Genomic DNA, 23371 nt, shown 5'->3' on the forward strand with positions numbered 1-23371 from the left:
GTGCTGGGAATTTAATCAAGACCCTGACATATGCCTAAGAGGAGCCTGGAAGTAAGGAATAGTGAAGGTTTCATGTTGAATGTAATTCTAATCAAGATACCTTGGCTCTGCTTTCTTCTGATTTGGAATACATGAGAGGATGTTTGATCAACACTATCTTCTTCTTTTCTGTCTGCATTTCTGGAGAAAGCTAAACATGCTGGAGTTTTTGCTTTTTACCTTGGCTAACTCTACATTACAGTAATGTACAAGAACTAGTATTGCAGGGTTTTGTTGTGCTGTTGTTTCATGATACATACTAAATACTTTCAAGCATGTCCGAGTTATATAGCGTCTTCAATTACCTACCTCTCAATTGCCTAAAGATATTTCTATGCTTGCACTCATCCTTGAACCATCTCCACAACTGATATTCTTTTCAGTATTGTCATAGAATGTATTACTTATCTCTTATTTCCTTTTGTAAAACAAAAGCTCTTTTAACATTCTGTCATTCTGCTAATATGATTTGTAGACAGCAAACCATAATGCTAAAAAGCTCCTTTAAGCAATAGTTATTGCAGACTTTATCCGTTATTTTGATTAGCTAAAATTGTGATGTGATACAATTCAATTTCAATTAAGTTAAATTAAGATTCGAATGCAACAATGATAATCACAGTAATATGTAACGATCTACACAAAAGTAATTCTGAAAATGAAATAAATACCTTCAGATCCAGACAATAAAGAGATGGTTATATAGAACTGAGTACTCAAATTGACACTGAGAACAATTATATCCTCTCTTGCAACCACTACACACTAGTCACTTTCTAACTCAACGAAGCTCCCACGGCTGGCATGCTAACTTTGTGTTGCTTGCTCTTCAGCATTTATTCCAGAACTAAGTTTTGTAATTTGAACTGTCTTCTTCCACCAGAAGTTTTTGTATTGCTATTCTAAGCTTAAAAATAAAATCTCCACCTCTACATAAAAATGACATACTCTAAGAGAGAAAGCCATCAATATTTTACTTATCTATTTCAATTGAATCCCAATAAAAATTACTGTACAGGTAATTTAATATTTAGTAAAGGTTATAATTAAGAAATTAATTATTTATCTCCCCTTTCTAAGTTGCCTTTGATTCACTAGCAATTCCCTTATTTCCATGTGAATATTAGTATAAGCTGTGGTTTAGTATGATTAGCTCAGGTACTACATATATTGCAAAATGCACATTCCTGTTCTATTTCCAGTTATTCTGCATTATTTTCCTTCAGCACACATGGTATAACACCAACTGCAAGAATCTCTTTGTCTTTGGGCAATTACATATATGTAGTGTATGGGAGCTAAGGTTAAGAAGCATGTCTGACTTCTTGTTGGCTTTGAAACAGGTGACACTGGTGAAATGACACCTCTGTCTTTTTTTAAAAAACTTATTGAAATATTTTAGAGAGCAAATCAAAACCAATAATGCTTGTTCTGGAAGTCATTAAACATTTTTCTACATACCATATTTGTAAAGCTCAAAAGTGTGAGAGAAAATCAGAATCATTGGTTTGTTTTTCATTTATGTTTGAAATTAAATTACTGTATTTTAATTCTCAGGTTCTGAATTTTGCCTTAAGTATTTAGCCAAGAGTTTAATCTTCCTATAGGTAATTTGATCCTTAGATGATGCCTGACTTTACTTTCAGTATATTAATATACTGGTGAAATGATATTTTGGCTGACCATTTTACTTTTCTATTGGATAAAATCAACGTTCATTTCAGCATGAATAATGCTCATGCATGTAAAGTTATTCATATAAGAAAAATAGTTTATTTCACTTCAAATAATTTTCACAATGGAAAAGACATGTATATGCTGGTCTGATGAATAATGACAGCCTTAAAATTATTACTATTTTTGTTACATTTCTCTGTCTCTTGATCAAATGATACTATTGTGGAATGTATTAAGGAAAACTTAAATGAGTTGAAAATTAACTCTATCTTTGGAAAGTACTTAAGAACCATGTTATTCTATTAACTTCTAAAATTAACAAATGTTATTCATAATTCAGTTAGAGCTTTCTCTCAATAAGGCCTGGTGGCCCGCTGCTGCAGCCTAGGTCTCTCTCTCTCTGCTGCTGAGGCCTGTGGCTGCACGGCACATTAGTTAAAAGGGAGGCAATGTATAAATGAGATATTTTATTATAGGAAAGAGAAAATAGGCCAGTCATGTTGAGAGAAAGAAAGGAGAAGGAGAGGAGAAGAGAAGGAGAGAGAGAGAAAGGAGAAGAAAGCAAGAGAGCAAGAGAGGAAAGCAAGAGAGAGAACAAAGAACGAGAGAAAGAAAGAAGGCAAGAGAAGAAAGAGGGTAAGAGAAGAACAAAGAGCAAGAGAGAAAAGGAAAAGGGCATGAGAGTAAGAGAAGAAGAAAAGAAGCAAGAGAGGACAAAGAGCAAGAGAGGGAGGAGGGGGCAAACCGCCCTTTATATTGTATGAGGCCTGGCTATCTGGGGCGAGGCTTGCTGTGGTCAGATGACTGGCAATAGGGTCCAACTAGAATGCTGAGAGCTTGGAGTATTGTCTAAGGGATAGATCACACATCTGCGGAGGCAGCTGTGAGAGGTTGTGACTGAAACAGGAGCCAAAGACTCAGGAGTTATAGCCGAATTCCTTCTGCCCCCTGCAGGTAGAAACTGCCCACTGGGGCTCCAGAGTTCTAGACCTATTACGTGACTGAGCCGAAGTTGCCTGAACAGACTACTGCCTTACATCAATAAAGAGAAGTTCTGATGTCTATTTTGTCACAATATCTGATCTTACATCGGTATTACTTCATTCTCCTTCCTTACAATGCTATTCTGAGTAATAATTTTGTTTCTTACCTACAGATTCCACCATTATTTTTTATGAAGATATTTTTCTTCTTTCTTTGTGATTTCCCTTAAATCAGATTAATACCTGATCAAATTTATATGCATATGACAACAATTAATGAAAAAGGAGGCTATGCATTTAAATGAGAGTATATGGGGGAGCTTATAGGGAGAAAAAGGAAGGGAAGAATGATGTAATTATATTATAATCTCAAAAATGCATGTGATAATATTTTGGAACCCATTTCCCAAGCAAGTAATATGTTGGTGAAATACTCTTGATCTTTTTAGACTATGCGGTCTCCAGCCTGTACTTTTCTTTTTCTGAATAGACTTGCTTCTTCCTGCATCAGTTACACCATCAAGTTCTTAGTACTCAAAAATTTTTGTTACCTTTGTCTTCAAACCATGACTGAGGAACATACACAAACAGCTCTTTTATAAAGGCAAGTTGGACTTCATGCATTTTTTCATGTAATTTATATTTATTTTACTCTGTCACTTCCTTTTTTGTTTTAGTTTCTAAACTTAACTTTATTTCCTGCATATTGAAACTATGAATTTAGAACGCGATTCTTGTTTCTATGTTCTCATCAACTTTTCTTTTCTCTCCTGTGCTATTCCTATTAATTTATTTCATTTTTTTGTATGTGTGTCTGTTCTAAGATCATTAAAACATCAGAAAGCTGTTTCCAATGTTTAGGTGTATGCATAGTATTTAATGAGATGTCTTTCTTTAAATGTTTTCCTATACTTTCTTTGAAAACACTTCCCAAATAACTGAAATGGAGCTACTAATGTATTCATACTGTGCATTTTCCTTGGAGTGAACTCAAATAAGAAATAATATATCCTAAACCATTCAAAGTATTATATTAGGCCATGCAATAATGTATATTCTCTGGGAGCATTCATTATCAGTTTGTTCAATATAATACTATCCTTTATAACAACCTTCAGCTCCTGTCGTACATTTGTCCTGGTGAATCCTAAGCTCAAGCTCATATTTTGGTCCCATTTTTCTTGGTTTTGAAGATCTGTTCTATTTTAATTTTTTTCTCTTTATGTGTTCCTGAATCTATGATTGCTCTATATGTATGGATCCTGTGGCTTGTGTTGCAGGAGGTAGCTACTTATGTTTCATATATGCTAAAACAAGAATGCAGGTCATCTTGAAGAAGGGTATGTATCTTAACCACTGAGTCACCTCTCTATCCTATTATTTCCAAATGGTCTCTTAAAAAGTATCCATATGTCATTTTGTTACTCTTTTCTTTGCTTCTCTCTCTCTCTCTCTCTCTCTCTCTCTCTCTCTCTATATATATATATATATATATATATATATATATATATATATATATGTGTGTGTGTGTGTGTGTGTGTGTGTGTGTGTGTGTATGTCTATGTGTGTGTGTGTGTATGTGTATGTGTGTTTGTGTCCTTTCTAGGGGTATAATGCAGAGAAACTCTGTCTCAAAACTCAAAACAAAAACAAACAAACATCAAGAAAAATGACTTCACAAGATAGGAACATAGACAAGCCTGAAGGACATTTGCTTGATTGGTGTACAAGACAGCTCATTGTGGTCAAGTTCAACCTTAGGTTTAAATAAAAATGCAGGCTGAGGCTTATAGATGGAGGGAACTAGGCATGGGGAAGAGAATGGGTGGGGGTCAGAATCAGGAAAGATGGCTAGATGACCATGACAATGAATAGAAATCTGCATTGATAGGGTGAGGGCATCTTGGGCACTTGCCAGGAACCTGAAATAAGAGAGGATCCCAAGAATCAATGAGTGTGACCATATCTGAGACTCATAGTAGTGGGGATATAAGACCTCAAGAGGCCACCTCCTGAAGACAGACAGAAATCCCAGTGGAGTGATGGGGACATCAACCTACCCACAATATTTCTACCCAAAATTTATTCTGCTAACAAGAAATGCAGGGTCGTGGGATGGAATATAGACTGATATAATGACCAACCAATAATCAGCCCAATTAAAGCCCCATCTCATGGTCAAGGACCAATCCTTGACATTATTAATGATGATCTGTTATTTTTGCACACAGGAGTCTAGCATGGCTGTGCAGAGACCCACAGCCAAACAATAGTTGGAGCTTGGGGACAATTATGGAATAATAGGAGGAAGGATCCTGGGTCCAAAAGGGGATAAGAACTCTACAAGAAGGCAACAGAGTCAACTAACCTGGACTCTTAGGGGCTCTCAGAGACTGAAACACAAACCAAAGAGCATACACAGACTGGACCTAGGCCCTCTGCACATATGTAACAGATGGGAAGCTTGGTTTTCATGTTCCGAATAACTGGAGCAGGAGCTATCCATAACACTGTTGCCTGTCTGTGAAATCAGTTTCCCTAACTCAGCTGTCTTATCTGGCCTTAGTGGGACAAGCACTTGAAGGGCTGTGATGTGGCAGAGTGGGGATATAATCAGGACGGTATAGATTCTTTCAGAGGAGAAGAATGGGGAGGGAACAAACAATAATCCAGATGTAAAGTAAATAAGTAAAAAAGAAAGGAAAAGAAAGAAAAGAAAAGAAGAGAAAAGAAGAGGAAAGAAAGCAGGCAGAGCAAATCATGATGAACAAGCCAAAAAACAGAACACTCCACTGACTCTGCATCAACTCCTGCCTCTGATTCCTGTCCTGTTTGAGTTCCTATCCTGAGTTCCTTCAGTGATAAACAGTTATGGAAGCAGAAGCCAAATAAACCTTTTGCTTTACAACTTGCATTTGGTCATGGCATTTCATCATAGCAATAATAACTCACACTAAGAAAGTGTGGTTAATCAAAGTATTGTATATCTCATAAATAAGTGTGATTTCTATACCATATTTAACAACTTCTATTATTTTATGTAAATTTAAATTTCACTACTTTTTGGAGAGGAGAAACAAAAATCCTCCATCTTTCTTTTTATGGACCATTAAAATTGGTTAAGGAAAATAAGCATTTATGAAGCATGAGTTACCATATATTGCTGTATCTAATCTGTGATTTCATTTGTTTTAATATAAAATAGAACTGTGGGATTAGCTAAGCTCTGAGGAAGATTGTAGGAGTCAGAAAGGATGGACGACATTAGGAAAAGCTGGTGCACTTGATCAAGTAGGCAAATCTCCTATAGGATCATAGATACTGAAGCACAAGTTATGGAGTCTACATGGGTCTGCACCAGGTCCTCTGCATATATGTTATGGAAGTTTGCTTGTTGTTGTTGTGAACAACAAAATTCGTCTAAGTATGGGTGCAGGAATATCTGACATTTTGCCTGTTATTGGGACTCTATTTCTCTTGTTGGGTTGCCTTGTTGTTGCCTTGTGCTCCCTCCATGTGTGGGCTTTTACCTTGTTTTCTTTTCTTTTCTTTTTTTAAGATGAGTTCTTTGAGGTCTGCTCCTTTCTAAAGGGATACAGATGGAGAATGGATCTGTGTGTGGATGAGTGCAGGGAGCCGAGACATGGGGATGGAGGAGAAACTGTGGTCAGGGTGTAATGTATGAGAAGCACATCTACTTTAAATAAAAGAAAAAATGAGAAAAGGAAAATTGCATAATACAAGTACAGAATGAGTATTAATATAAAGCTCTTCATAATCATAGGATAAAAACAAACTTATGAGTAGTTTTCCCTTCTTGCATTTTGTGTCTATCTGTGGTGGTTTGTTGTAAAAGGCCACCAAAACAGGACAGAAAATCTCTCTAATGAATTTCTAAATAGCTGTAAATGTAATTAGGTACCGTTTTATTAAAAATAGTAGATGTTGTTCCTTTTTCTTCTCTTTCAATGTAGTCTTTTCCTCTAGACAAAAAATTTCTTTTCAAAATAGTTCATATAGCTTCTTGTCTTTGTAATCGACTTAAAACTAGAGGAAATGACTTGCCTCCACCAGCAGGATACCATTTTATTAAATTCAATCAAATGTTCTATTTACACACTTCAATCTTCAATAAAATCCAATTTTATTATTTGAAACCTATAATCTTCAGCGGAATTGAATAAGTGTATTTCGCCAAAGCTGAAGTGCTCTGTTGTATTAATCAGCTAGATAAAATTTTAGAAAGAGGAGTAGGGGGGCAGTAAGGCAGATCTGTTGGTGGTCTATGCTTTTAAAAACTGTTTTAGTCCTTTTTAAAAAATGAATCAATTTTACATTTCATGTCAAAATTTAGACTAGTAAGTATTGCATGAGGAAACGGAAATACTTGCATTTTATTATGTACCAGGTAGAGTGATTCATATTGAGCACAGTAAGACAATACTAAGGTTTCACTTTATTGAGAATAAATAATCATCCTTATCTGGCTTTATGTGGCAGAAAGCCTGTTAGAAATTCTAAGAAAATATAAAGTATAAAATGTAAAATATAATGAATAAAGGGAATAGTGCCTCACTGAAATTCTTTGACATAATCCTAAGTAAATTGTGTCACAAGATGAGGAATACTCAGTGAATATAACTTAGGCAGGGATCTCTTCAAGCGTTGCTGTGCTAGGCACATCTCGTCTTTGTGCTATTATTAGTCTTTTGAAATTTTCAATGGACTTAGCCAGGAAAACCTACAGGGAAAGTTTCTACTTTGTTAGTAGAGCAGAGCAAATAGCTCTGGATTATGAGTTGGATGCCCTGTTTATAGCCATGGATTCAGAGTTAAGTACCTATGTGACTTTGGGTATGTGATTTATACTCTCAACAAGTAAGATACCATTCTTCACCTGTGGCATCCTTCAATTATTTCTGCTATAAGATTCAGAGAACAAGTTTGAATTATCTGACATAATATTTTATTATTCAACTATTAAAGTTTGCAATGTCATTTCAAGATGCTCACCTCTCTCCATATAAACTTGACACAATAGATGAGTGACTTCTGAAGCTTGTTAACTAACTAAGGTACAAAGAATTTCTGAGATTCTGATTAGCAAAGTGGATGTTCATCAACATATAAACATATAAGTTTAACACAGCATGTATAATTATATATTTTATCTACAAAAATAAGATTCAGAAATAATCCTGAATTATATAATTTTAAAATTACCAGTAAGTCTTTTAGTTCAATTGGTAACTAATGATATATGGGTGACATTTGTGTTTAACACATAAGTAAATGAGAAATCAATAAGGTAAGATATTTGGATTTGAGAAATATTGGTGGAGTCATATGTATAATAATACTATAAATATTGTCCTGAACCCAACTGACCGAACAGAGTATTTATTTGTCTTTTAATTGTTTCCTACATGGAAAGTCCTTCTATAGGCTATGGAACAAAATATTCAATAAAGTAAATGTCCTTTGTTGCACTGTAATTTAGGCTTAGAAAAACAGATACAGCATTAATTACTAGGAAAAAACAATGATCTTGGACTAAGAAAATGACAAAACCAAATAAGTTAATGAATTTAAAAGTACCCTTTAAATGTAAAAGGATAAATGCCTATCTTTAAATGAACAGGCAGCAATGAGAATTTAAGGTAAAATATTATATACATAGTTTTTTTCTTTGTGAAATGATATTTTCAATCTCTTCTTCATGCTTTCCTTTTAGGCAGTTCAGAACGATACATGATTCAGTAACAGAGATGTAATAGAAACTCTTCAGGAATTGTTTATTGAGTCATGGAATAAATGATAACTTCATTAGTTGTTATAAATGTCACCTGTCTGTGTGATAATTTGAAGATTAGAATATGATATCATAACAAACATGAATGTTTGAAATTACTTGGATAAGTAGTAGTCAATAAACACATGATAAGAAGAAAAATAATAGTGTATTATTTTGAAATATTTAAAATTCTGATTCTTCTGGTAAAATTATTTTCAAATATGTTTAAGATATAAACTTTCAAAATATATTAAAAATTGATTTTATATTTTATTAATATATAGGAATTAATCATATCACATTAAACCCAAAAGAAGAGAGTCACACACATATAGTACTACCCCCAACAACAAATAATAAGAACTAACAATCATTGGTCATTAATATCTCTTAATATCAATAGACTCAATTCACCAATAAAACAACACAGCCTAAAAAACCAGTTCCATCATTCTGATGTATACAAGAAACACACCTCAGAACAAAGATAGACACTGCCTCCGAGAAAAAGGCTAGAAAAAATTTTCAAGTAAATGGTCCCAGGAAACAATCTAGAATAACCTTTCTTATATCTAATAAAATAGACTTTCAACCAAAAGTAATCAAGTGATGTGGAAGGACATGTCATATACAACAAAGAAAAAAATCCACCATGATGAAGTCTTAATTCTGAACATCTATACCACAAATTTAAGGGCACACATATTTGTCAAACAAATTTTACTAAAGCTCAAAATATGCATTGTTCCCCACACAAATATAGTGGGAGATTGCAACACTTCATTTTCACCAATACATAGGTCATCAAAACATAAACTAAACAGAAACACATTAAAACTAACAAAAGTTATGAATCAAATTGTTTTAACAAATATCTACAGAACATTTCACACTTCTCAAAGAATATTCCTTCTTAGCACCTCACAGAATTTTCTCAAAAATTCACCATATAATTGGACACAAAACAAATCTCACCAGATTAAAAAAAAAAGATTGAATTAATTCCTGGAGTCCTTGGATTCTAGTAGATCAACAACACCAGAAACAACAGAAATCCCACATACTCATGTAAACGGAACAACTCTCTACTCAATAATTATTTAGTCAGGGAAGAAATAAAGAAATTAAAAACTTTCTAGAATTCAATGAAAATGAAGACATAACAAACTCAAACTTATAGAACACTATGAAAGCAGTATTAAGAGGAAAATTTATAGCAGTAAGCACCTTCATCAGGATATTTGACAAATCTCCCACTAGGAACTTAAAGGCATACCAGAAATCTCCAGAAAAAATGAAGCAAAAACACACAAGAGGAGTAGAAGGCAAGAAATAGTCAAACTCAGGGCTGAAATTAACCAATTAGAACAAAGAAACAATACAAAGAATCAACAAAACCAAGAGCTGGTTCTTTGAGAAAATCAATAATACTAAAACCCTTAGCCAAACTAACTAAAAGGCACAGAAGCAGTATCCAAATTAATAAAATCAGAAATGAAAAGGGAGACATAATAGAATGTGAGGAAATTCAAAAAAATCATCAGACCATACTTTAAAAGCCTATACTCAACAAAATTGGAAAATCTAGATGAAATGGATGATTTTCTATATAGATACAATGTATCAAAGTTAAATCAAGATCAGGTAAACTATCTAAACTGTCATGTAGCTGCTCTGCTACGAAAATAGAAACAATCATTAAAAACCTTCCAACCAAAAAGAGCCCAGGACAAGAAGGCTTAGTGCAAAATTATACCAGATTTTCAAAGAAGATCTAAAACCAATACTCCTCAAACTATTCCACAAACTCTAAATAACAAGAAGACTACTTATTTTAATCAATGAGACCACAGTTACCCTAATACCTAAACCACAAAATGACTCAGCAAAGAAAGAGAACCTCAGATCCATTTCACTTATGAACATCAATAAAAAATATTCAGTAAAATTCTGGCAAACTGAATCCAGGAACATATAAAATCACTATACACTAGGCTTTAACATAGGCATACAGGAATCATTCATTGTACACAATTACTCAACTTAATCAACTATATAAACAAACTCAAAGAAATAATCACAGGATCATCCCATTAGATGTTGAAAAAGCCTTAGACAAAATCCAGCATTCCTTTATGTTAAAAGTCTTTGACAGATCAGGAATTCAAGGCACATATGTAAACATAATAAAAACAATATAAGTCATTGCCAATGTTAAATTAAATGGGGAGAAACTACATGCGATTCCAGTAGAATCAGGGAGAAGACAGTGCTGCATACTCTCTCCTCATCTATCCAATTTAATAATTAAAGTTGTACCTAGAACAATAAGACAACAAAAGGAGATCAAGGTGATACGGATTTGAAAGAAAGATTTTAAGGGTGAAATGATAGTATACATAAGCAATCCCCAAAATTCTACCAGAAAATCCCTACAGCTAATAACAACCTCAGTAAAATGGCTAGATATTATATTAACTCAAACGAATCAGAAGCCCTCCTTCTGATTTAATAACAGATTGAAAGGAAATTACGGAAACAACACTCCACAACAGTCACAAATAATATGAAATATTTTGGCGTAAATCTAACCAAGGAAGTGAATGACCCGTATGACAAGACTTTCCAGTCTCTGAAGAAAGAATTTGAAGAAGACCTCAGAAGTTGAAAATATCTCCCATGCTCATGGATCGGTTTGATTAACATAGTAAAAATGGCCATCTTACCAAAAGCAGTCTACATATTTAATGTGATTCCCATTAAGATTCCAAAACAATTTTTTACAGACTTTTAAAGAGCGATTTTCACCTCTATATGAAAAGCAAAAAATCTAGAATGACCAAAATGATTCTGAACAATAAAAGAACTCCTGGATGAATCACCATCCTTGATCTCAATCTGTACTTCAGAGCAATAGTGATTAAAAAAAAAAAAAAAAAAAAAAAAAAAAAAAAAAAAACGAAATGAAATAAACAAAAACATTTAGATTGGTCAATGGAATAGAATTGAAATAAAGTGGCAAATTTACGGACACTTGATTTCTGTCAAAGAATACAATTACAGATGGTCGTGAGCTACCATGTGGCTGCTGGGAATTGAACTCAGGACCTTTGGAAGAACAGTCAGTGTTCTTAATGTCTGAGCCATTTCTCCAGCCCCACTTCTTTGAATTTTGGATTCTAGTTGGCTCATTCATTAGGTGGGAGATTAGAGGGTCAGAACATAACCTAGCAGTGTCTGTTCCGTTTTCTTGAGCTTGACACAAAGGATCATAGCTTATGGGAGATAAAGAAAGCATCATTAACCAATGGTGCTGGGCTGAGTGGCAATCTGTATGTAAAAGAATGAAAATTGATCCACATTTATCACCCTGCATAGGTCAGGTCCAATTGGATCAATGACCTCAACAAAAACCAGATCCACTAAACTTAATAGAAGAGAAAGTGAAAAATAGCCTTGATCACAATGGGACATGGGAAAATTTCCTAAAGAGAACACGAATGGCTCACACATTACAAACAATTAATAAATGGGACCTCTTAAAACTGAAAGAATTCTGTAAGACAAATGTAAATAGGACAAAACAGCAGAGGTACAAATGGAATTAATGGGGGATAGCATTTGAAATATAAACAAATAAAATGATGAATAACAAAACATACAAAATAACAATGGTTGAATGACTGGTTGAATGACTCTTTCTAGATTAATTCTGTAGGCTGCTTTTCTTCTTATTTTATATTGCAAGTTTCTACCGAGTGCTAATAAGTGCATACTACTGGAGAGGTTTGCACTTAACATCTGTCACTAGCATCCAGCAACTGCACCTATAGGGAACTGTCAGAGAGATTGTTATTCTCCTTTGTAACACCCTGAATCTGTCTCACATCATTTACATACCAATAGTCACAGGCATTCATCATTTCATTATGCTGACGATTTCACTATTCTGATGTGTAATGCCTCTTTAATGAGCCTCAAAAAATACAATATTCCTTGATTTATGATTGCTTAACTGAAAAATTATACAAATTGGCAAAACCACTCCTAATGTATTTTTCCTTTTCCTTCACACTACACTTATACTTAACAGTGACTCATGAGTTCTGATCATGCTCCTTTGACAAAAGAAATGATCAGAATTTGAAGTAGCATGTTTTAGTATCACTCTGGCTTGTGTGCATACTTGAAGCTCTATGGAAAAACTGTGTTCACACTGAAAGTAGCAAATGAATATCGATCACATTTTTTACTGCACAAAAGATTGTATATTGGGCAATTTTTCTTTAATATCACCCTGATAAGACTTCTTTAAATATAGAGAAGACTATCTCACTTTTTACTCACTTTTATCCTGTTTTGAAGGAATATATTAAAATCTTTGAAGACCACGAAAAATAAGACCAAAACAAAATAAAGCCAACCAATAACCCACCACCCACCCACCCAATCAAACCAAACCGAACCAAAATAAAATAAAACATCAGTCAAGCAAACAAACACACAAACAATACCTCTGTGAAAGAATGTCATTTAGAAAGGGAAAAATCCAGAGATAGTTCTATGGTAGAGACAGAAGCTTTTAATGTAGGAACATGATGCCCTCTCTTCTGACTTAAGAATAGGAGCCTCCTGAAAGTCTAGAAGCTAAAAGGTGTCACTAACCATGTTTTTACTCTCGTGAAAACTATACCACTGCAGGTGATTAAACATCTTCTTTAAATATTGAAAACAATTTCTCCAAACTGGTCATTCCTTACATAAGAATATAATAAGCAGTATGAGTTGTTCATATACTGTCAACTTTTGCAAATGGAGAAAGCTTTTGAATGCAGGGGGGAGGGGAAGCCCACAGTAGAATGAACACTATATATAATTACAGGAATAACTGTCTTTGGCTACAAATGAGCTTATGATTTTGTATAAGTCCCATAAACAGAAATAGAACAAACTTTAGGAATTGACATCTTTAGATTTGATGTTTCCCTCCCTTAAGTGTAGCTTCCATTCAATACATCTGAGATTAGGTGTGGTTTTCAATTTGTAAAGGAACAGGAAACTGAGCTAATTTAACACAGAATCATCAAAAAGAGTGTTTCTACTTAAATGAAAGTAAGCACAAAATGGTTTTCATTTAGAAACAAGTGATGGGATTGCATATAGAAACTTAAAAGATACACACAGTATATACATCCTACAATGTGAGAAGATATCAATTTATTAAATACATATAAGAAAATTGGTTCTCTTACTTTAATACTGGATTTCCCTTCCTTGCTTGACTAGTGCCTTTAAAGCTGTCTGTAAATTTCTTTTAGTTATGTCTAGATTTGTGAGACATCTACTCTGAAGATAAAAGTTGAGAGCCACAGAAAAGTAATCTTATTTTATTTCTTCTGGCATTTTAAAATAATCACTCTAGAAAGTAATTAAATTGATTTGGTAACACAAGGAAATGAATCATTTGTGTATATAGTATAACTTTTTTCTTTGAGCACTTACATATTTAATATATATATACATATATAGGTATACACTTCCCTATGAAAAGTTTCAAAACATGAATGTCATTTAGACAACTATTATGTCTTCTGTGATTAATGATCTCTATTTAATCTTCATAGTTATTAACATTGTATGCACACCATTAATTGAAATCAGTACATTAAGAAAGAACTTCTGAATATGGGAAGAAGATGTGTTGGGTAAGTTAAAAAATTGAAGGAAAGACATTATGAGTAGTCATGATCAATATGCATTATATATGCATGTATGATATTTTCAGTAGTAAATAGTTAAATAAAAATTACATTTGCTTGTATTTGAGACAGCTCAGGAAAAGGTATTGACAGTCTTAGAACTTTTTGCATTTTATCTGGCTTAGGGAGTTTTCTATCATGCAAAGGGCCATATGAGGTTGTTTATTCTTTTGGTAAAAAAAAAAATTTCCACATCAAGATTTACATTTGCTTAATGCTAGATCTCTAGCTCACTTACGAGAGCAAACTACATTATACAATACCTGTCTCAAAGGACTCTAAGCATCCCTATATTTTGTATATGTTCATAGTTCTCTAGTTAAAGAGAAAGCATTTCCAAGAGACTTAGAATTATTCCCTTGTCTATTTTTACAAAAATGGGTTCCTGCCTTTCATATTTATTTTGGGTTCATTTCATAAAATGGGATAATTGTGAAAGTCATGGAAAGAATCAAGTATCTCTCCATGACAGTCACAGACTTTTAAAAGTCCTACAAGACATTCCTTACCATTGTAATACTAGAAGATATAGTTTTTCTCTAATATTCTTCATTGACGAGACACACCTGACTCAAAGTAATAACAAGAAGTGCAGGAATATGAAAAACACTGTACATACACTGAATTTACTAATATTTCTAATGATTGTTTTAGATTAATATGTTTTTTATTAGATATTTTCTTTATTTACATGTCATATGATTTCTCCTTTCTGAGTTTCCCCTCGGGAAAAAAAAAAGCAGACCAAAAAAGACACAAAAAACAAGAACAAACCCGTTGCCTCCCTCGTCCCCCTGCTTGCCACCCCACCCTCTCCCACTTATTGGCCCTGGCATTCCCCTACACTGGGGCACAAAACCTTCAGAGGGCCAAGGGCCTCTCCTCCCATTGATGATCAACTTTGCAATCCTCCACTATACACATGCTGCCAAAGCAATCTGTCTCACCATGTATACTCTTTGGTTGGTGGTTGAGTCCCTGGAAGCTCTGAGGGTACTAGTTAGTTTCTATTGTAGTTCGTCCTAAGGGGATGCAAACCCTTCAGTTCCTTTGGTCCTTTCTCTAGCTCCTTTACTGGGGACCCTGTACTCAGTTCAATGGATGGCTGTGAGCCTCTACTTCTGTATTAGTCAGATACTGTCAGGGCCTCTCAGGAGATAGGTATATCAGGCTGGCTTGTCCTTCCTTTTTATTTACATTTTAGGGACTGGGAAGCTGTAGCTATCAGAAACTGGCTTTGTCAAATTACGTAGCGATGTGTTTTCACAGTGGATCCCAAAGATAATATCTACTTCACCTCAGACCCTGAAATTTCAGAAAAACTTTGTTTGTAGTTAGTGCTCATGTTTCATCTATTTTGCTATCTTTCCTAGTAATCTTTATTTCTCATGATAGGTATTCTCTGCCAAAGAGGAAATGAGCCAATTCAAGCTGGATTAACACCACGCACACACACACACACACACACACAAACACACACACACACACACACATACACGCACGCACACGCGCACACACAAACACACACACATACAAACACACACACACAAACACACACACACATACACACACACAAACACACACACATACACACACACATGCATATACACACACAAACACACATACACACACATACACACACACACAAACACACACACACGCATACACACACACAAACACACACACACATACACACACACACACACACACACACACACACACACACACACATGTAAAGGCTAGTTTATTTGGGCCAGTTCTATACTCAGTGTGAAATATTTTGATAAATTTTGCTTTTCACTTTTTCCTTATTGTTTTCTCACTGACTCATTTCAGCACAATCAGTTCTTTCAACATGTTTTTTTTCCTCCTGAAATCCCTTTCTGATTTGATCCTGAACACTCTTGACTTCCCTTATACTATTTCTTAAACCTCCCTGACCTTGTTGTCAGTGCCTCTTTCCTGCATACCTCATCCAGGTGAACTCAGTTTAGACCCCACTTACATTGCTTCTAATCCCATAAACCTAGTACATCTTTTCAGTTCTTTTCCTAGTATTTTATGCATATTTCTAGCCTTCTGGTGTTTTTAAATAGAAGTAAAGTGCATGCAGTAGTTAAGTATATGGCCTCTTGATTCTGCTTTGTATAGTTTACCAGAAGATGGTTTACTTGACCCTTCTTAACCTTACTCCATCTCTATTCTCACAAGGACAAATGGAAAACATACCTAGTACATAAGCAGTGAAAGAGCTGGGGCAAAAAGGAAATCAGTCGGAGCAAAGTTGTTTTAAGAGTGACCTGCAATGTTGTAATATTGTTGCTACATTAATCTTTATAAACACTCTTTATAAAAAGCAGTCCAGTTGAGGATGGATTATGTTTTTAAAATAATTTTACCCCAAACAAAGCAAAGGTTTGTATACTGTGGTAACCTAAACAGGTTTGTATGACACTGTTCTAAAGAAATGGAAAATTTTGTGTGGACTCACTCCCTAAAAACATAGAGTAAGCAGGCATGTAAAATGATAATCACTATGGAGCATAACTCAATAATAAAGCCTAAGTGTAGTATTTTTTCCAGAGGAGGAGGCAGTTGTGTGGTGAAATTAATGTCCTACGTTTGAGGAAAGAGCTCTCACACAAATCTGTGCTCTCTACAATTTGTGGTATAATTTTTAGGACTGATTATTCTGACTCCCTAGAAGACTTCTAAGCAGAAAATGGATGCATGTTAGCCTCTGGAGGAATCTCCCATTGAGGTCCAAAATCCTGTGGGAGACAAGAACATACTTGTACTATTTTCCTTGTACTGTTCTATGTCACTCCATGTGGGAATATTTCAGAGACTTTCAGACACCTCTGCTGACATCATCTCACCAGGGGAACAGAGTATTACATTGAACATCCTTTGTTCTAGACCAGCAAGGTTCTTTGACACAATCAGATTATCTGCCTCCTTCCCTTACAGAATCCCTTGTTCTATATATATGTAAATAGTCTGGCTAAGCATGTCCTTGGCATTGATATGGTCACTTTTATGGTGATTCACTTTGGATTCAGCCATTCATAAGTATTTCGTTGGAGAAAATGAAATTGGGATATATCTTTCTCCTGTTGAGACTTTTGCTTGTACTATTCTCAGAAAATAATAAAATCTTGACATATTTTTATTTTGTGTAATTCCTCAGGCATCTACCTGGCGAGTAAGCACTCTAGTTTGGAATACCTTCTGAAAATAAAAGGTTATGTGGAGGGTAGAAGAAGCATGCAAACTGAAAAAAATACGGCAAAATGGTATTTTTTTTCTGATCTCAGTTACAATATAGCTTCATCTTAGATTTAATTCCTTGATTTAGAATTAGAATATAATATTGTTTCTTAGAAAAAAAAAACAGTTGAATTTACATCAAAATGAATATGCTGTGGATGTGGATATTGTATGATTTAAGGGAATGGATTATTACAGATGCAAACAATATGAATTTTAATTGAAAAATATCTAGTAGGGGATTGTAATATAAGCAATAATCCCAACATTTGGGAAAACAATACAGGCAGATGTACATTAGTTCCCAGCCTTCCTGGTATATATAGTGAGTTCTAGAGTAGAAGAAAAGTCCCAATAACCTATATGTGCTTGTAGAAATTTCAGATACCAACTTCAACACTTTTCTAAGTAAACTTATATTGGACTAAAGACCAAAGATTTAAGAATGTATATCTTCTTTGCCTGACAGTGGCAGAGCACACCTTTAATCCCAGCACTTGTGAGACAGAGGCAAGGGGATTTCTGAGTCAGAGGCTAGCCTGGTCTAAAGAGTGAGTTCCAGGACAGCCAGGGCTATACAGAGAAACCCTGTTTCGAAAAACAAAAACAAAAACAAAACAAACAAACAAAAACAACAACAAAAGTATATATATATCTTCAATTACCATAAATTAAGGAGTAGACATATTGGAGAATATGACTTAGTATTTTGTCTTAGTGAATTTATAAGTACAGATTTAAATAAAAAAAAAAGAGAGAGACAGAGATATGACATAAAGAAAACATGAGATATGTGACAAATAATATTAAGAAAATATGTTAACATTTTTTCCAAAGTTGAGCCAGTTAACTTATTTAACATGTTTTGAGTATTAAATTGTCTTTAAAACAAATTCTTTATTCAGCTATTCTGTATTTTTTTTTTTGTACTGGATACTTCATAATACATAGGTAAAGTTTAAAAGATAGATAAAATAGCTTAATGTTACTTACCCATTTAAATAATAAAGCAGATTTAACAGCCAGGTCTTGAATATAATAAAATATTAATTTATACGTAAGATTCAAAAATTCAAACTCCAAACCCAAGTAGCATTGTACATTATATAAGGTGTCTCTAATGGGAGGAGAGGTCCAGTGAAGGCTTGATTCCCCAGTGTAGGAAAATGCTAGGGCAGGGAGTTGGTAGTGGATGGGTGGGTGGGGGAGAACCATTGTAGACGCAGAGAGAGGGAGGAAAGGATAAGGGCTTCCTGGGGAAGAAAGCAGGAAAGGGGATAACATTTGAAATGTAAATCACTAAAATACCCAATAAAAATTTACAGGTGTAAATCAACAGAATTTCAAAGGCTTTATTCTAAGTGAGGTTCGAAAACAAATGCTCTACTTCTGAAAAGATAGGTTCTATGTCAAGTAATTTTAAGTTTTAATGTCTAATATTTTCTTACAATAATATTATATTCACATACATTTCATGCTTTCCTCTCATCCCTCCAAAGGATACTATTTCCACTCAGTGATCTTTATGGGCAATATAAGAACAAAAACTTAATGCATAGTATATTCATGTATTTCTTGGTTTGACATTCAATTCTGCAGTCATCAGCTAAGCTGGAGCAAGGTCAATCAGTCATATTGCAGATGATCTCTAATTGAGTATCAGCCAGTATATTCCTATATCCACATATATGAATACATGTATACTTATACACATATATATGAATACACACACACATATATATATACATATATATATCAATTTAAATCCATTGTTATCTAGAATTAGCATTCTTAAATCATGTCTTTCTGTGTTGCAATCTAAGGTCATATTTTCTTTTGAAATTCAGAAGATCAAAGACATTATGACCCAGGAGAGATCAGAGCACAGTCAAATAGAAAGATGCTCTCAAACTCAACATTTTTACCAAGCATAAGAGCCCTTAACCCCAAATTACACTAAAGTGCTGTGGAATGTTAAGTGGCAAGTCCATTTATTTTTTATTTATAGATCACATCAAGCCCTTAGGCCAGTTTACAATTTTTATTTTTCTCTGTAGGCATGGAAAGGTTTCATGTCCTTAAATACCAGAGGTTTGGAGAAAAGAATACTTACTGAGCTAATTAGGCACAGAGTGACCCTTTCATTAATTGAACTTGGCTCTACCATCATGGCCATTCTTATAGATGAAAAGTATCACCAATTTTAAATAACTGACCTTGTAGTCATTCAATAATGAGTATTGAAATTCTTATTCAGAGAAAGCCTGTCTCTTTTTCAGATGATTTTATAAGGATTTTAATTTCTCAAAAGAAAATAATCACATACCTAAATATGTTCTGCCAATTACATTTGACATTTTTTATTTTGTTTATATTATTTTTTCTAAAATTTAATGATTTTATAGTCAGAGTTTTTTTCATACATATACTATTGTTTTCTTATCTCCTTTCACTTCAAAAGTTTATAGTATTCGGCAACTAAGAAACAAATTTTATTCTTCAATTTTTTGGAAGAATTTGTATAATAAAATATTACCCATTAATAAAAAAATTATCTTAACTTATTAGACAATACTTACAGTATCCACATCTGTGAGTTGTTTCAATGTTTCATTCGGAATAAATGTCACAGTAGAGGAATATCCATAGGTTATTTTTATCTCTTTCCTTTAGTTCTTATGATTACTGTGCTCAATTCTGGAAAAAAAAAGTTATACTGTCAAATAAAATGATTTTTGTGCAAATTATAAAACTGTAAGGAAAAACTACATTATTTTCTGAACACAATGGCTTTAAATACTGAGTGAATGTATAATGAGCAATTTTTTAAAGTGAATTTAAAAAAGTATGAAGTAAAACTCCTCAGCTGCACCGAGCTTACCTTACTATGTGTATGAATCAAACTAAACATCACCTCTCATCTCCAATGTGCTTTTTAAAATGATTCTGAGGTGATTATTTTAGGCATAAATATCTTAATAAGCAAATCTATGATATCAAGAGATAGGCTAAGTTCTATTTCTCTTAGCTAAATGAGTATCTGAAAACCTGCTCAATTATTTTGGCCAAATAGTGAATGAATTTCTATTGGCCAAGTAGTAATACAGAACTTGTTTTTATAATTCTTTATATTGTAAGTCACATATACATATATATGTGTACATATATGTATCTGGTTTAATAAAGAAATCCTACATATTCAAATATTGCGTGATCTATTAAAGGAAACTATGAAGATGGAGTATTGCCTGTTTTCAATGAGAGGACTAGAAAGACAAATGTCTGGATTTTTTTTTTTTTTTGACTCTCGAATTTCTCATATGCAATGGGAAAGGAGAGAACTTCCTTATGATTTGGTTAGATGTCTTTTAAAATTATACAACTAGCATTAATGGAAAAGATATACACATGGGAAGATTATTTGTTAATAGATTATTGTCACAGGTTTTCAAATCCAGAGGAATCTCATTTCCTAGGCAAGTATATTAAAAGAGTTAAGTCCTCAAGCCCTTCCCAGTGAAAATATTCTTGATGATCCTGTCTCTTGTTACACCATGCTAATTAAAAAATAAAATGCTGCAATAAAAAGTAATATGTTAGTTTATAGTTGATTTATTTTAAAAACAACTGTTGGTAATATAGCTCAATGCCTAAGAACATTTGCTAATCTTGCAGAGGTAAGAGTTCATCATCCTGTACACACATTGAATGGTTACAACTGCCCTCCTATGCACTTATTTCCACATGTACATGTAATTAACAAAAAAAAAAAAAACCCTAAAAGAACCCCCAGCTTTAAACATACAAATTCCACACAATCTTTTTCCATCAGCAGGGCCAGATACTGAAGTACTTAATCTCCACGGGACCTATGGATTATCTCAAAGACCAGGAGAAAAGTCAGCTAAACTAATAAGTTTATCTTTGAAGTTTTATTTGCAGTGAAAGAAGATAGCTTTAAAAAACTCACTATATGCTATTACAACAAGCCATGTCTCTGCCTCTCAAGGAAATTACTCATGTCAGTCTGCAGAGGAATTTATGTGTTTCACATTCGAATGAGTTGATATATCTATTATGATTTTTAATTTAGCATCAGTCATCTTTCTGATGCATGATGCTTTTTAAAATTTGGGATCACATAGTTGTCAATCTTTGCTGTTTAAAAACCTTGAGAATTCCAGTCACACAGTAATAATCCTCTGTATATTTCCATGTAACAAGATGATCACATATTCCAAGTTATTTGAATGTTTTCTTATAGTGGAACTTCAATTATCATATTCCTGCTTTTGTTCACATTTCACAAATACTGTTAATATGAGTCACTTCTACCTTTTATCTCTGCTAAATATATTATCATTTCTAATCACATATATTTACATGTTTAAAATTTATTTACCTTTTTTCTTAAATGGTTTTTCATATAATTTTTATCATATTCTTTCCCATCCCCAATCTGTCAAGAGCCTTTGCACCTTCCTATCCAGCTATCTTCATGTCCTTCTCAAAGTATTTTAAATCTATCTTGTCCTAAACAATTAATTATTGCAGATTTTTAAAATCTATTTTTCTAAAAGTTTATCCCAGCTTTCATTACATAAATACAATGGGGGCATATCCTTTCCAAGAGTGTTATTTTCATGATCTTTTCAAACTTCTATTACTTTATAAACATTTTGAAACCTTCAATAGTTAATTATGCTCTTATTTCACTGTTTCAACGTTTATGAGATTCTGTTCTTTGAACTATTGTTTTGTTTTTCCTCTGCTTGGGTAAGAAAGATACTCTCGATCTCCTTACAAAGTCTTAAATACAATGATTGCTAGGAGCTGTTGCTATACATGGATTCACTCAGGGCTATTTTTTTCCAACTGTTCAATGTTGCCATTCATTCAATGAAAAAATTTGTGTCTATGTAAGTCGGGGATTTTAATTTATTATCCTTACTCTAAAATTATATTTCTTTTGTTGACAGAGCCTACACCTTCAGGACTTCCGTTTTAAGCTTTTCATCTATTTAATTAAAATTCATTCAAGAAATACTTGTTGAATGTATCAATAAATTAATAAAAACAAGAATTATTTTTAGTATCTAATCTATTTAGTGACAATGGATGATTCCTACTTTAACCAGTTCATTGAAATCCATGTAGTTTAACTAATAAGGTAATCAGCACTAAAATGATTCAACTTGAGCACTGTCAAAGTATACAAAGGTTTTCAGAATCTTGTTTCAAATTCCATTATGTTTTCCATTATGCTCTCCATGTCAATAGGCACACCTACAACTTCTAGACACGTGAATTAATTGAAACTTTACAATTGCCCCTTCAAGGATTAATTGCTATGTTATCTGAAAACTAGCTACAGAAGCATTGGGGTTCCTAGCTTATTTCTATGGCAGTAATAAACACCACAAACAAAAGAAAGTATCGAAGGAAAGGGTTGTTTAAGTTTACACTTTGTGATACAGTCTGTCATCATCTCAATTCAGGGAGGAAAATCAAGCAGGAGCAGGGGCAGTAACACTGGGAGAGTGCTGCTTTTACTAGCTTGCTCACCATGCCTTGTTCACCACATCTCTTTATATAGTAAAGGACCATTTCCCACAGTGAGCTAGGCTCTCCAACATCAATAATCGTGAAAATGCACCACAAGCATGCCCAAAATTCAAGAAAATGAAAGGAAGTTTTCCATCGAGATTCACTCTTGCCGGGTGATGCTTGTTTGTGTCAAATTGACAGAAATTAATCAACACAAGAAATCCAATAAACACCAAGTATTGGGAAAAATATTGATCATACTCAAACCTTATATGTGAAACAATTTTTATCTTAATAATATA

General features: G+C 33.7%; 1 long non-coding RNA gene across 2 annotated transcripts in view; it reads right to left on the reverse strand.

Annotated features, from left to right (window-relative positions):
* Nucleotides 1–23371, reverse strand: part of LOC116069267 — a 1149691-nt gene that overhangs the window by 1031173 nt on the left and 95147 nt on the right. For both annotated transcript variants that reach the window (XR_004109948.1, XR_004109947.1), the window contains exon 2: nt 20102–20219. This is a non-coding gene — a long non-coding RNA (uncharacterized LOC116069267). The remainder of the gene's footprint in view (nt 1–20101; nt 20220–23371) is intronic.

The sequence above is a fragment of the Mastomys coucha genome, unplaced genomic scaffold, assembly GCF_008632895.1.
Source record: "Mastomys coucha isolate ucsf_1 unplaced genomic scaffold, UCSF_Mcou_1 pScaffold22, whole genome shotgun sequence".
Classification (NCBI taxonomy): Eukaryota; Metazoa; Chordata; class Mammalia; order Rodentia; family Muridae; genus Mastomys; species Mastomys coucha.